This window comes from Puma concolor, chromosome C1, assembly GCF_028749965.1.
Source record: "Puma concolor isolate L17-30 chromosome C1, mPumCon1.1.hap2, whole genome shotgun sequence".
NCBI classification, from domain to species: Eukaryota; Metazoa; Chordata; class Mammalia; order Carnivora; family Felidae; genus Puma; species Puma concolor.
Genome location: NC_141674.1, coordinates 217,209,358 through 217,221,961, shown reverse-complemented (window position 1 = coordinate 217,221,961; position 12,604 = coordinate 217,209,358). Strand labels below are relative to the sequence as shown.

Genomic DNA, 12,604 nt, shown 5'->3' with positions numbered 1-12,604 from the left:
CGATGATGGAAAAGAAGGCTTTGAATATAGTAATTACAATAGATTAAAATGAACTTTCCACTGAAAGTAGAGAGTTCCAATTTCAAGTAAGAAAAGACATCTACGACGCCCTATTTCGACGTGACCCTCCTGAAGCATAAAGATATTGCAAGTTAAGAGTAAGGGCTACAAAGCAAATACCACGGAAATCTGAAGCAGTTATAACAAGAACAGTCAAAATAAATTAGTACTGGGGACAACAACGGTCACTCTATGTTGGTGCGACCATTCCGAGTTTGCGTCATCCTAAAGAGCCACGGAGTATACGAGGCAAAAACTGAGAGACTGCCGGGAGACACAGAGATAGTCTCCTCCAGAACGAAAGATTGCGACACGCCTTTCTCAGTAACGGATGTGTTGGAAGGACAAACGCATTATCACAGATATACACGATCTGCCCCACGCTGCTTTGCAAACGTGGTTCCGTAGAAATTCAGATATCCCGACGGGTACGTGGGGAAACGGACATTGTTCTCGCGTACAGGTGGGACAGCTACACGTCTGAACGCGCAAGAGACCATATAGAGAATCTCACAACCTGAAAAATAAAAAAACACACAGCTCGCAGATCATGTTCTTTGATAGCAATGCAGACCAGTTAGAAATTACCTGAAATATGTGGTTTTCCAAAATTAACATCCCATGCGTTCCGTGGACAAAGATATCTGGGAAACGCTGGGTGAAATCCAGTTTAATAATAATCAGGAGAAGGAAGAGGAGAAGGAAAAGAGTTTTTCAGCTGCAGGACTTCTCATGTGCCTTCCCAGGCTAACGTTATGTCGTGCGTCTCTAAGTGGCGGCGTTGAAGGCAATGTTCCGTACGTTCATTTCACCGCACAGTTTTCTCCTCATGGGGCAACTCACAGGGCCAGTGTTCTGTGGGAGACACGTTGGGAAACCCCAATACATAACCATATTAGTATTAACCTTATTTCCCTTCCTGTCGCAAGCGCATGGCCGGATGTGACATCTGGATGAAGTCTGATCAAACCTGACAGACGTCACCAGACCTGATGCAGCACGTTGCGACCAACAGGACAGAATCACCTCGGCGGGAGGAAGCCAGGCGCAGGCAGGAATATTTGTGTTTTTTAAATTGTTCTCGGGGCGCCTGGGTGGCGCAGTCGGTTAAGCGTCCGACTTCAGCCAGGTCACGATCTCGCGGTCTGTGAGTTCGAGCCCCGCGTCAGGCTCTGGGCTGATGGCTCGGAGCCTGGAGCCTGTTTCGGATTCTGTGTCTCCCTCTGTCTCTACCCTCCCCCCGTTCATGCTCTGTCTCTCTCTGTCCCAAAAATAAATAAAAAACGTTGAAAAAAAATTAAAAAAAAAAAAATAAATTGTTCTCATATTTCGAGCCCCTTGAGCCGCGCGAATCCGTGTCAGAGCTCTGAGACCCACAGTAAGGGCTCCTTAAACTCCTCAAACGTGTCGGGACGGCCATGACTCGCTTGGGTTTGACTCGCATCCAAAGCCCCACTTTCTAGACAGTTCAGAGACCTGACTTTCTTTCCTTCCAGTTCAGGGAGTCCATGACAGGGCGATGAATCACTCGGCAGATGAAGAGTTCATCTATTATGTTGCCTGCGGCCCCGAACCATTTCTGCCCCTTTCCCCGTCTTTCTCACATACTGTCCCTTTTGCACTGAGATCATTCATTAGTTCTGCTTTGTCCGGGGCCGCCTGTACCGTGTTAATGAGCAGCCCGATGGATCAGAGGGACAGAAAAGCAGTGACCTACCCCCCGACCCGCCCCAGGGCTGGGGCAGCTACGAGGAGTGGCTTTTTTTTTCTATACGAATCTTACATTCCAGGATGAAAAAACAAGCTCACACGTTATGAGTTGACTTAACTGTATTTCCATACATCTGAGAAGATACATAGGTTAACCCAGGGTGGTGATTTTTCAAATGCATCCAAAAACTCTTGATATGCCTCCCTTCGGGACGTGGAGCTTAATTGTCCCTCCTGTGAGCGTGGGCTGGGCTTCGTGACTCACTGCTAATGAATAGAATATGGCGGAAAGACAAGGGATGCCACTTCTGAGACCGTTACAGAAGACACTTCGGCCCCCTCTTGGGTATGCGCTCTCTCTCTCTCTCTCTCTCCTGCGAATCTTACTCTGGGGGAAGCTGTGTCCTGAGCAGTCCGTGGACAGGGTCCACACGGCAAGAATCTTCCTACAACAGCCACGGGAGGGAGCCTGAAAGTGAACCCACCAGCCCCAGTCAACCTCCAGAGACCACAGTCTTCGTCAGTAGCTTTCCTGCAGTCTCGCGAAAGGCCCTGAGCCAGAACCACCCCGCTGAGCTGCTCCCGGATGTTTGACCCTCAGAAAGGTGCCTGTTGTGCTAACACACTAAGTGTTACGCAGCTCTAGGTGACCACCATATCCAGTGATCACGGAGCTGTTCGGGGCCCGGGGGAGCCACCTTGGGCAATGCGTATCTACTCCCGTGGCTGGGTCTTCGTTGGTCTGGTGGGGAAAGGAATTCCCTCGAACTGGAAGGCTCAATTACCGGTGAGGAGGTGAGGGTAGCAAGGAGCTCACGAGATACAGGAATGGTCCTGCAGCTCAGCTCTCTGCCCAAAGCAGACAGAAGGGGTGGGGTCCTGAGCTCGTGAGCACAGCCGTGGGGGCGGCAAAGTGTAGACACAGAGATAGTGCTGGCAAAGGGCCAAAGCCTCGCCCGGGGGTGCTGGCATCGGTGGTGCAAAAAAATAACTTTGCAGAGGATGAAAAGGATTTGGCTCATCAATGCCTAGGGCTTTAAGATGGACGGATTGAACTCTAATGGTGAAACATCTTGATTTCTCCGGCCCACAGAGGATGAAAAGTTCACATTTGGACATCTGGATTGGAATTTCGAAATTAACACCTAAGGTGTACCTACTATCCTTCTAAGGTTGGTATTTACTTAAACTTTAAGGAACTAGATGAAAAGGACCTTTCTTTTTTCTTCTTTTTTCTTCTCTTTTCTTTTCTTTTCTTTTCTTTTTTCCTCTTCTCTTCTCCTCTCCTCTCCTCTTCTCTTTTGTCTCTTTTTTTTAAGAATTATTTTTAAGTAACCTCTACACCCAACGCAGGCCTTGAACTCACAACCCCGAGATCGAGACTCGTGTGCTCCACTAACTGAGCAAGGCAGGCAGAGAGGGGCCTTGCTTTATCACCTCTCCAATAACTTATTTTGAGATTGAATGAAGGAAAACTAAAACAAGTTAGACCACGTTTGAAAACCCCTAAAGAATAAAATTTTAACCACCAAGTGCCACGAGTCCCCACCCCCCAATTCCTAGTTCACGAAAACGAATTCTAACGTGGTCTTGTTATGATGCACGTCTGAAGAAACATTCAACACGGAATCCGTTTTCCATTCCTGATGCGTTTGTTCATTGTTGAAGCCCCCTGTCAAGGTAACATGGTAACAATATTTTCCTGGGGAAAGTGATTGATGCATTGTTTGAAAACCTGTTCCAGGAATAGGTTCTCATTAATCGAGTCTCATTGACAACAAAAATATAGAGAAGCTACGCTGCAATGTCAGAGGATGCGGCGAAAATAAAGGAGGAAGTTTATCCATTTCTTCAACAGATGTTCGCTGGTCTTCCGCCACGTGTCAGCAGCCAGTGTAGGAAAGACCTGGAAGGCGAGTAGCGAATAGTTTGAAACCACATAGCTGTCAGGAGGAAGGCAAGCACAGGTGGCTACTATTGTTGCTCTAGGCTAATATTTATGCACTTCTTTATGCCTACAGCTGGGTAAGTGTTGCGCAAGCGTTATCTCACAAAACTGTTACAAGGACACCATCAAGTTGTCGCGGCTAAGATCCTCATTTTGCGGGTTCAAAAGGGAGGCTTATAAAATTTAATTTGCCCGAAGCCATCCATGTAGGCAGGAGCCTAGATTGACAAACAAGATCTGATGCCAAAGCCTGTGTTTTTCATTTCTGCATCAGCAGGGGAAACAGAAAGGGAGCTGTGTGCCCCGAGAGAATATTCCTAGACGCGGGATCTATTTCAGAATTAAAGCCGCCGCATGGTTGCCGCAGAGAGAAGAGGCGACCTCTGGGAGGTGGAGGACCAGCTGAGAAGTTCTCTCCGAATGCCGATGAGGAGGACAAAAAGTCGAGCCCCGGAGATGGTGAAAAAGTATCAGGGTGCTTGGAATTTCTGGTGATTGGAAGAGATCAGAATCCCTGGGGGAAAAGGAAAACATGATAGAATAAAAACTCCTTTAGCTAAGAAAAAACCTGATTCTGCACCTGGAAAAGATTCATTAAGTATAGAGTAGAATTACCAGAAAACAGAAACGATAAATGTGTTCTGTGTATTTTTATCTGTAGTGAAATACAAGAAAATGCACAGACCCTAAGTGTTTGGTTCTAGAAGTTTCAGCGCACAAATAGGATAGAAAATAATTCCCAAAACCTAGTAAATTCCTTTGCGCTGCCTCTTTTGTTTTTAATGCTTATTTATTTTTGAGAGAGAGAGACAGACAGACAGAGCACAAGCCGGGGAGGGGTAGAGAGAGAGAGGGAGACACAGAAGCTGAAGCAGGCTCCAGGCTCAGAGCCATCAGCACAGAGCCCGATGCGAGGCTCGAACTCAAGAACCACGAGATCATGACCTGAGCAGAAGTCAGACGCTTAACTGACCGAGCCACCCAGGCTTCCCCCTTTGTGCTGCCTTCTAATAATTTTTTTTTAATTTTTAAAAAAATTTTAATGTTTATTTATTTTTGAGAGAGAGAGAAAGACAGAGCGCGAGTGGGTGAAGGGCAAGAGAGGGGTAGGCACAGAATCCAAAGCAGGCTCCAGGCTCTGAGCTGTCAGCACAGAGCCCAACACGGGGCTCGAACTCACAAGCTATGAGATCATGACCCGAGCTGAAGTGGGATGCTTAACCAACTGAGCCACTCAGGGGCCCCTCATTTTTTAATGTTTATTTATTTATTTTGAGAGTGAGAGAGAGAGAGCCCACACGAGCGTGTGTACAAATGGGGTCGGGGAAGAGAGAGAGAGAGAGAGAGAGAATCCCAAGCGGGCTCCGCCCTCACAGTCCGATGAGGGTCTCGATCTCATGAACCTCGAGATCATGACCTGAGCCAAAATCAAGCCTCGGATTCCTGACCAACTGGGCCACCCAGGTACGCCTGCCTTCTAATCATTCACACTCCCAGAGGCAACCACCATTCTGATGTCTCTCACCGTAGATCACTTTTGCCTGTACTTGAACTTCATATAGATGCCACTGGACAGTATGTAAGCATCTGGCTTCTTTTGTTCTCCATGTGCCTTCACAATCCATCCGTGGTTTATTCCTCTCTATTGCTGAGACATACTCCATTGTATGAATAAACAACAATCTGTTTGTCATTTCTCTGGCTAGTGAACATTTGGATTGCTTCCAGTTTGGGGCTGTAATAAATAAAGTTGCTCTGAACATTCTCGTACGAGGCTTTTTGGAGGCATGTGCTCTCACTTCTCTTGGGCAAATACCCAGCAGAGGATTTGCTCAGGGCGCCCTGTGTCCAACTCCACAGGAAACCACCACGGAGCTCTCTGTAAAGCGGTTGCATTGTCTTATGCTCTCACACACACAGGGTGCCAGACTTTCAGGGGCCCCACATTCTGGCCAACTTTTGGTGCTCTTGGTAGCTTTCATTGCCATTTAGGTACGGAGTGATATCTTGTTGTGGTTTTAGTTTTCACTTTCTTGAAGACCAGCGACACTGGGCATCTTTCCACGTGTTAGTTCGTCACTGTCTTCTCTGGTGACGTGTCTGTTCAAGTTACCGCCCATTTTTAACGTAGCAAGACGTTATGAAGACCTGAGCTGAGGTAGTCATAGCGGGGATAGCAGAATGGTGTGACGATGGGAGGGAACACAGTGAAGGCTGACCGTCAGGTGTCTGGTGTGGGGGATTCTGGCGGTCATGGTGAGTTCATTCAGACGCAAGGAGTTGTGGTCCTAACCATTTCAGCACTCATAACACGACTCAGTAGAAATCTTGAAGGAAGACTTCTTTATACCTGGTCTTCACTCAACACCCACCCTCAGCCTCTACTGTCTACATCACTTCTATTTCTGGTACCTTCTCGGGAATACACCTAGGACTAAAGCAACTATAGTAAATCATAAGCTTATATGTGCATCAATTATACCCCCATTAATCTGAAGTAACCTACGTGTTTCATGGTTCAGAAGTTTCCAGGAGGTCCCCATGGGAGATTTCTTTTAACGTGTTATTTATTTTTGAGAGAGAGAGAGCAGAGGAGGGGTAGAGAGGGGGACAGAGGATCCAAAGTGGGCTCTACACTGACAGCAGAGAGCCCGATGCGGGGCTCAAGCTCATGACCTGTGAGATCATGAGCTGAGCCAAAGTGGGACACTTGACCGACTGAGCCCCTGAGGCACCCTGGCTCCATGGGAAAATTTTTTTTTTAAGTATTAAGTTTTCAAAATCAACAAAAGTTACCGCATGGTTTTGAGTAATGTTTCTGCCCACTGATGCCTGTGTTTAACTTGGTTTGGATTTTCATAAGAAACATATTTCATCATGTCCTTCCCCAGCAATCCTGCCCCAGAAGACAGCTTCCTTGGGGTTGTTGAAGTCATGACTCTTGTATATTCTAAATAAACACGAGTGGCCTTTTCCTGGTGTTGTTTGTTATATGCATGTAACGATGTTTTCACCTAGCTTTTCTGGAGGCCAACCTCTGGAGAGAGGAAGTCCACTTCTCAGTTATCTGGAACTCCTGCATCATGTGTTTATGCCTCGTTAGAACAAGCTTAGTCACGGGATGCTTGTACTTCATGAAGCCACGACAAAAACCTCTCTTTAAAAGCCTTTTCTGGGGCGCCTGGGTGGCTCAGTCAGTTGGGCGACCGACTTCGGCTCAGGTCATGGTCTTGCGGTCCGTGAGTTCAAGCCCCGTGTCGGGCTCTGTGCTGACAGTTCAGAGCCTGGAGCCTGTTTCAGATTCTGTGTCTCCCTCTCTCTCTGACCCTCCCCCGTTCACGCTCTGTCTCTCTCTGTCTCAAAAATAAGTAAACGTTAAAAAAATTTTTTTAAATAAAAAAACTAAAAGCCTTTTCTGAGTCATTTCCAGAAAAATCCTGACGCTTTGTTGGTTTCCACTTCCCATTATTCCCCTCCACTTGAGTGTGCGTTTGAACCCATGATTCATTACAAATGCTTTTAGGGGGAAGTTCCCAACGCGGGAAGCATGACATGAGCTCAGTCAGCTTTTTTATACATATTTGGGGGGCTTTTTTTTAGCCATTAATATGCAAATGATGGAATTCGTTTTCTAGAAACCACATTGGTTAGATCCAAGAATTGCGTGTGCACAAAATGAAATGAATATGAGGTGCAAATGGATGGTGTGATCGCTTAGATGGTGATGGGTACGCCATGGACTCACGAGTTCTGATCTCAGTGTGCTGTTGATTTCTGTGATAGCTTGCTTCCTGTTGCCCTAAGAAGTGTAAGAAGTCATGTGTTACCGAACTGTAATAAAATTCTGTATTATAGCAGTTTATTGAAAAAAAAGACAACAACCCAGTAGCATGAGATTTCGACAACTCTAATAGTTACCATGAAAGGAATTCTCAGCAGCAGACAATGTTGTCAAGGGAGCAGAAGCACGATTCATAGAAATACTGCCTGAAAGTTTCTCTTGGCTAAAGACATTTACAAGCCCTCAAGGTGAAAGGCCTGCCAACCCCAGAAAAAAATAAGTAGGAGACCCATAGTCTGCAGAGATATATTTCAAGGATAAAGGGAACTTATTCCCAGCACCTAGGGAAAGGATTTTATTTTATTTTATTTTTTTTAGTTTATTTATTTGTTTTGAGAGAGAGTGGGGGAAGGGGCAGAGAGAGAGGGAGAGAGAATTCCAAGCAGGCTCCTCGCCATCAGCGTGGGGCTTGACCTCACAAACCTGTGAGATCATGACCTGAGACGGAATCAAGTCAGACGCCTAACCGACTGAGCCACCCAGGCGCCCTGAGGAAGCATTTTGAAAGTAAAGTGAAAACAGTCAGATTGGCTTCAAACTTATCTTCTGCAGGACAAAGTGCCAAAAATCAACAAAGCAAGATATCTACAAGTTTGAGGGAAAATTATTGTAGCCCAATTCTTTAACTTATCAAGCTATCGCTTGTGTGTGAGAGTCATAGATCCTCAGGAACGGAGGAAATTAGAAAGTATACTGTTTTTGTTTCCTATTGCTGCCATAAAAAACCGCCATGAACTTAGTGGCTTCAACAAACCAAATTTATCCTCTTACAGTTCTGGAGGTGAGACATCCTAAAGTCAAGGGGTGCTAGGGGAGATTCCATTCCTGCCTGTTCCAGCCCCTAGAGCTCGTCCACATCTGCGGTCTTGTGGTTCCTTCTGTCTTCAAAGCCAGCACAAGTTGTATCTCTGTGACCACTCCCCCATCCTCCCAGATCCCTCTGACACCCCCCCCTTCTGCCTCTCTTCCGTTTAAAAAGGACCCTTGTGATTATACTGGGCCCACCCAGATGGCCCATAATCTCTCCACCTCAAGCTCCGTAATTTAATGACATCAACAAAGTCCCTTTGCCATGTAAGCTAACATGTTCCTGGGTTCTGAGAATTAGGACAGGAATATCTCTTGGGGGTGGGGGACATTATTCTGACTACCGCATATACCAACCAAACAGGGCCCTTCTTGAAAAAAAGGTAAAGATCATACAAATTTAAAATTCAGTTGGAAGAAAGCCTATGATAATAGTAAAAAAAAGAAAATATTGAAAACAGAAAAATATTGACTGGGACATACCCTAATAATCTCTATAATCGTAGAGCTGTAGTATAATTGACACAAGAACAGATACACAGATTCAAAGTCCGCTCATAGGTCCACATAGCCATATGAATTTAAACTAATGAGAAAATGAGCAAGAAATCCAATGCACGAGGTTAAGAAAACCTACAAATCATTTGGGGGTGGAGGGAGGTTGAAACTTGAACTCATATCTTATGCCTACACACAATAAAGATTTAAATATATATATATTTTTAAATATAAAACTATTAGGAGAAAAATTTCTTTTATTTTCTTTAAGATTTTATTTTTAAGTAATCTCTATACCCAAGGTGGGGCTCGAACTCACAACCCCAAGATCAAGAGTCGCAGGCGCCACTGACTGAGCCAGCCAGGGACCCCTGTGGGGAGAAAATTTTAGTGAATGATTCTGTAATTTTAAAATGAATGCGGGGGCGCCTGGGTGGCGCAGTCAGTTAAGCACCTGACTTTGGCTCAGGTCACGATCTTGAGGTCCTTGAGTTCGAGCCCTGCGTCAGGCTCTGTGCTGACAGCTCAGAGCCTGGAGCCTGCTTTGGATTCTGTGTCTCCCCCTCTCTCTGCCCCTTCCCTGCTTGTGTGCTCTCTCTCTCTCCCAAAAATAAACACTAAACGTTTTTTTTAAAAACTAAGTAAATAAAATGAACATGAATTTCTAACTATAACTCCCAAGCCAGAAACCCTTAAAGGAAAATAATGGATATATATGAAGACATAAAGAGCTAAATAATAATAAAAATGATTTCTATATAACCAGAATAGTTGAAAGACCTGTGATAAATTATTTATAACAAAATTGAAAAAAGTTAATGCCCTTCTTATATAAAAAGCTTTTACAAATCAACAATTACGAGACGAACACCACAAGGGAAAAGTGGGCAAAGGATATAAGTAAACACTTTGGAAAAAGAATTGAACAGAATGCGAAACATGAAAAGAGCTTTACCCATCACAGTAGCTACTGTCGTTGGTTTTTTCCCAGGAAGAATCAAAAAGGATCAATCGGTGTGTGGGAAGTCCCAACTGCATGCAGAGACTCTAATCACAAATCATGCAAACTTCAGTCATCATGTTCTAATCTGCCCTCCAAAAAGTAGAACAGGTGAAGATTATCCAGCCTGATAATCCCTATGATTTTTTTTTTTTTAATTCAGCCAGTATTCAGTTTTGGTGTGAGTGGTTTTATTTATTTATTTATTTTTATTTTTTGAGTTTATTTATTTTGAAAGAGAGAGAGAGAGAGAGAGAGAGAGAGAGAGAGCATGAGCAGGGGAGGAGCAGAGAGAAAGAGAGAATCCGTGCCATCAGCATGGAACCTGACGTGGGGCTTGAACTCATGAACCATGGGATGACGACCTGAGTTGAAACCAAGAGTCGGACGCTCAACCGACTGAGCCACCCAGGTGCCCCTGGTGTAACAACATTAAATAGAATCTCAAATGTGTATATTCTTTGTTCACAGCAAGGGTAATTCCTCCGCAGGTGGCTGGAATATGCCCTTGGCCGGCTGGGCCAGGTCATTCAGCTCCCATGGGCTCTCCCCTTTCCCGGTGGTGGTGGAAGGGAGTGGGGCTTGTTTGCATTCTGCACCCTCCCTCCCTCCCCATCCCTTCCTTTCCAGTCCATCATACGCACTGTCCCAGCAGATCCCTTGAAGTCATTCTCAACCATTGCAAATTCAAGGGTTGGGGAGGCCAGTCGTTGCCCTGTGAAAAGAACCCGAGTGTGGGCGGACAAAATACGTCCATTCCTATGACCCCTGCCCCAGACTGGGACTGGCGGACTGTGACACGCCTGAGACCCTCCGTTAATTCTCCACTCTTGTTAGGTCCCCAAACACAGCAAAGCTTTTTTATCCCAGGGTCTGAGAGATGTACGGCAGATGAGTTCCACTCTTTTCTCTCTCTCTCGGGAACATTTTGGAAGTTTCTCTCTCCTTGGCCATCGGTGGGGAAGAAGAGGGGTGAGGGAGGCGTGGCTTTCTTAGTTAAACTTGAAATTCAAAACAAACACTCCTTTTTTAAGAAAATATCATTTATTGTCAAATTGGCTAACATACAGCGTTGGTTTTGGGGGTAGATTCCCGTGGTTCGTCGCTTATGTTCAACACCCAGTGTTCATCCCAACAAGTTCCCTCCTCGATGCCCACCGCCCATCTTCCCGTCTCCCCCACACCCCCATCAACCCCCAGTTTGTTCTCTGTATTTAAGAGTCTCTTATGGGGGCGCCTGGGTGGCGCAGTCGGTTAAGCGTCCGACTTCAGCCAGGTCACGATCTCGCGGTCCATGAGTTCGAGCCCCGCGTCAGGCTCTGGGCTGATGGCTCAGAGCCTGGAGCCTGTTTCCGATTCTGTGTCTCCCTCTCTCTCTGCCCCTCCCCCGTTCATGCTCTGTCTCTCTCTGTCCCCCCAAAAAAAATAAATAAACGTTGAAAAAAAAAATGAATTCGTTAAAACCAAACACGTTTCGGGGCGCCTGGGTGGCGCAGTCGGTTAAGCGTCCGACTTCAGCCAGGTCACGATCTCGCGGTCCGTGAGTTCGAGCCCCGCGTCGGGCTCTGGGCTGATGGCTCAGAGCCTGGAGCCTGTTTCCGATTCTGTGTCTCCCTCTCTCTCTGCCCCTCCCCCGTTCATGCTCTGTCTCTCTCTGTCCCAAAAATAAGTAAACGTTGAAAAAAAAAAAAAATCTTAAAAAAAAAAAAAAAAAAAAAGAGTCTCTTATGGTTTGCCTCCCTCCCTCTCTGTTTGTAACTATTTTCAAAACAAATGCTCCTAGATAAAGTCTAAGTCTTCGTAGCCTTTGACATTCTAACAGCCTATATATGGGGTTTTTTTTTTTACCTCTGTGATGAGAAGAAGTTTACACTTTGAAGATACAGGTCTGTTGTTCCCCTGGGGAAACAGGGTCTGGCATCTTAAAAACGGAATTAGCCGGCACACAGCAAGGGCAGAAAATACATTTGAAATAAATTAATCCCTTACATAATTAAAACATTCATGCCAGCTCTGGGGCCTGTCTGTGCCTTCACTTACACACACATTCGCCTTCTCCTGCAAAGATCAGACATTCTTTACTAACAACATTTTGACTTCAGATGGGCACGAGAAATCCGTATTTACAGATCCAAAGTTGGAAACATCAGGAGGCTCTAATGCACTGCCTTCGACGGCCCGTTCTTCTCGCCAGACCAGCCCCCACAACTGACCGGCCAGATGGGCACCTGTAAATTCTAAGGTGGAATGCAGGAAAGGCATAAATGTGAATCAATTCTATTCCTAACAAAGCTGAGTAAGAGTAGCGGAGATTCTGGAATTGTCTTCCACCGTTCTTCAGTTTCTTGTCTAAATCAGGCTCTCCTGTGGCTAACCTGAAGGGGTGTCTGCACAGAGAGGCAAGGTGCTGGAGGGCCGCGCCTTAGACGGTCCCTGCCGTCCGCCTGGGCTCTACCCTCTTTCTCCCGACTCTTCAGATTGCGTGGCTTCACTGCTCCCCAGAAAGCGGCTCCCTTTCTAAAGTGGTAACTGATGGGGGCGCCTGGGTGGCTCAGTCGGTTAAGCATCTGGCTTCAGCTCCGGTCATGATCTCACAGTCTGTGAGTTCGAGCCCCGCGACGGGCTCTGTGCTGACCGCTCGGAGCCTGGAGCCTGCTTTGGATTCTGTGTCTCCCACTCGCACTCTGTCTCTCAAAAAATAAATAACCATTAAAAAAAAAAGATTTTTTTTTTTAATAAA

At 45.9% G+C, this 12,604-nt stretch overlaps 1 non-coding gene across 1 annotated transcript; it reads right to left on the bottom strand.

Annotated features, from left to right (window-relative positions):
* Window positions 1-9,860: 9,860 nt before the first annotated feature.
* LOC112849129 (U8 small nucleolar RNA) lies at window positions 9,861-9,998 on the bottom strand. The gene has a single exon (XR_003222558.2). It is a non-coding gene; the product is annotated as a U8 small nucleolar RNA (small nucleolar RNA).
* Between the last annotated feature and the right edge of the window lie 2,606 nt (window positions 9,999-12,604).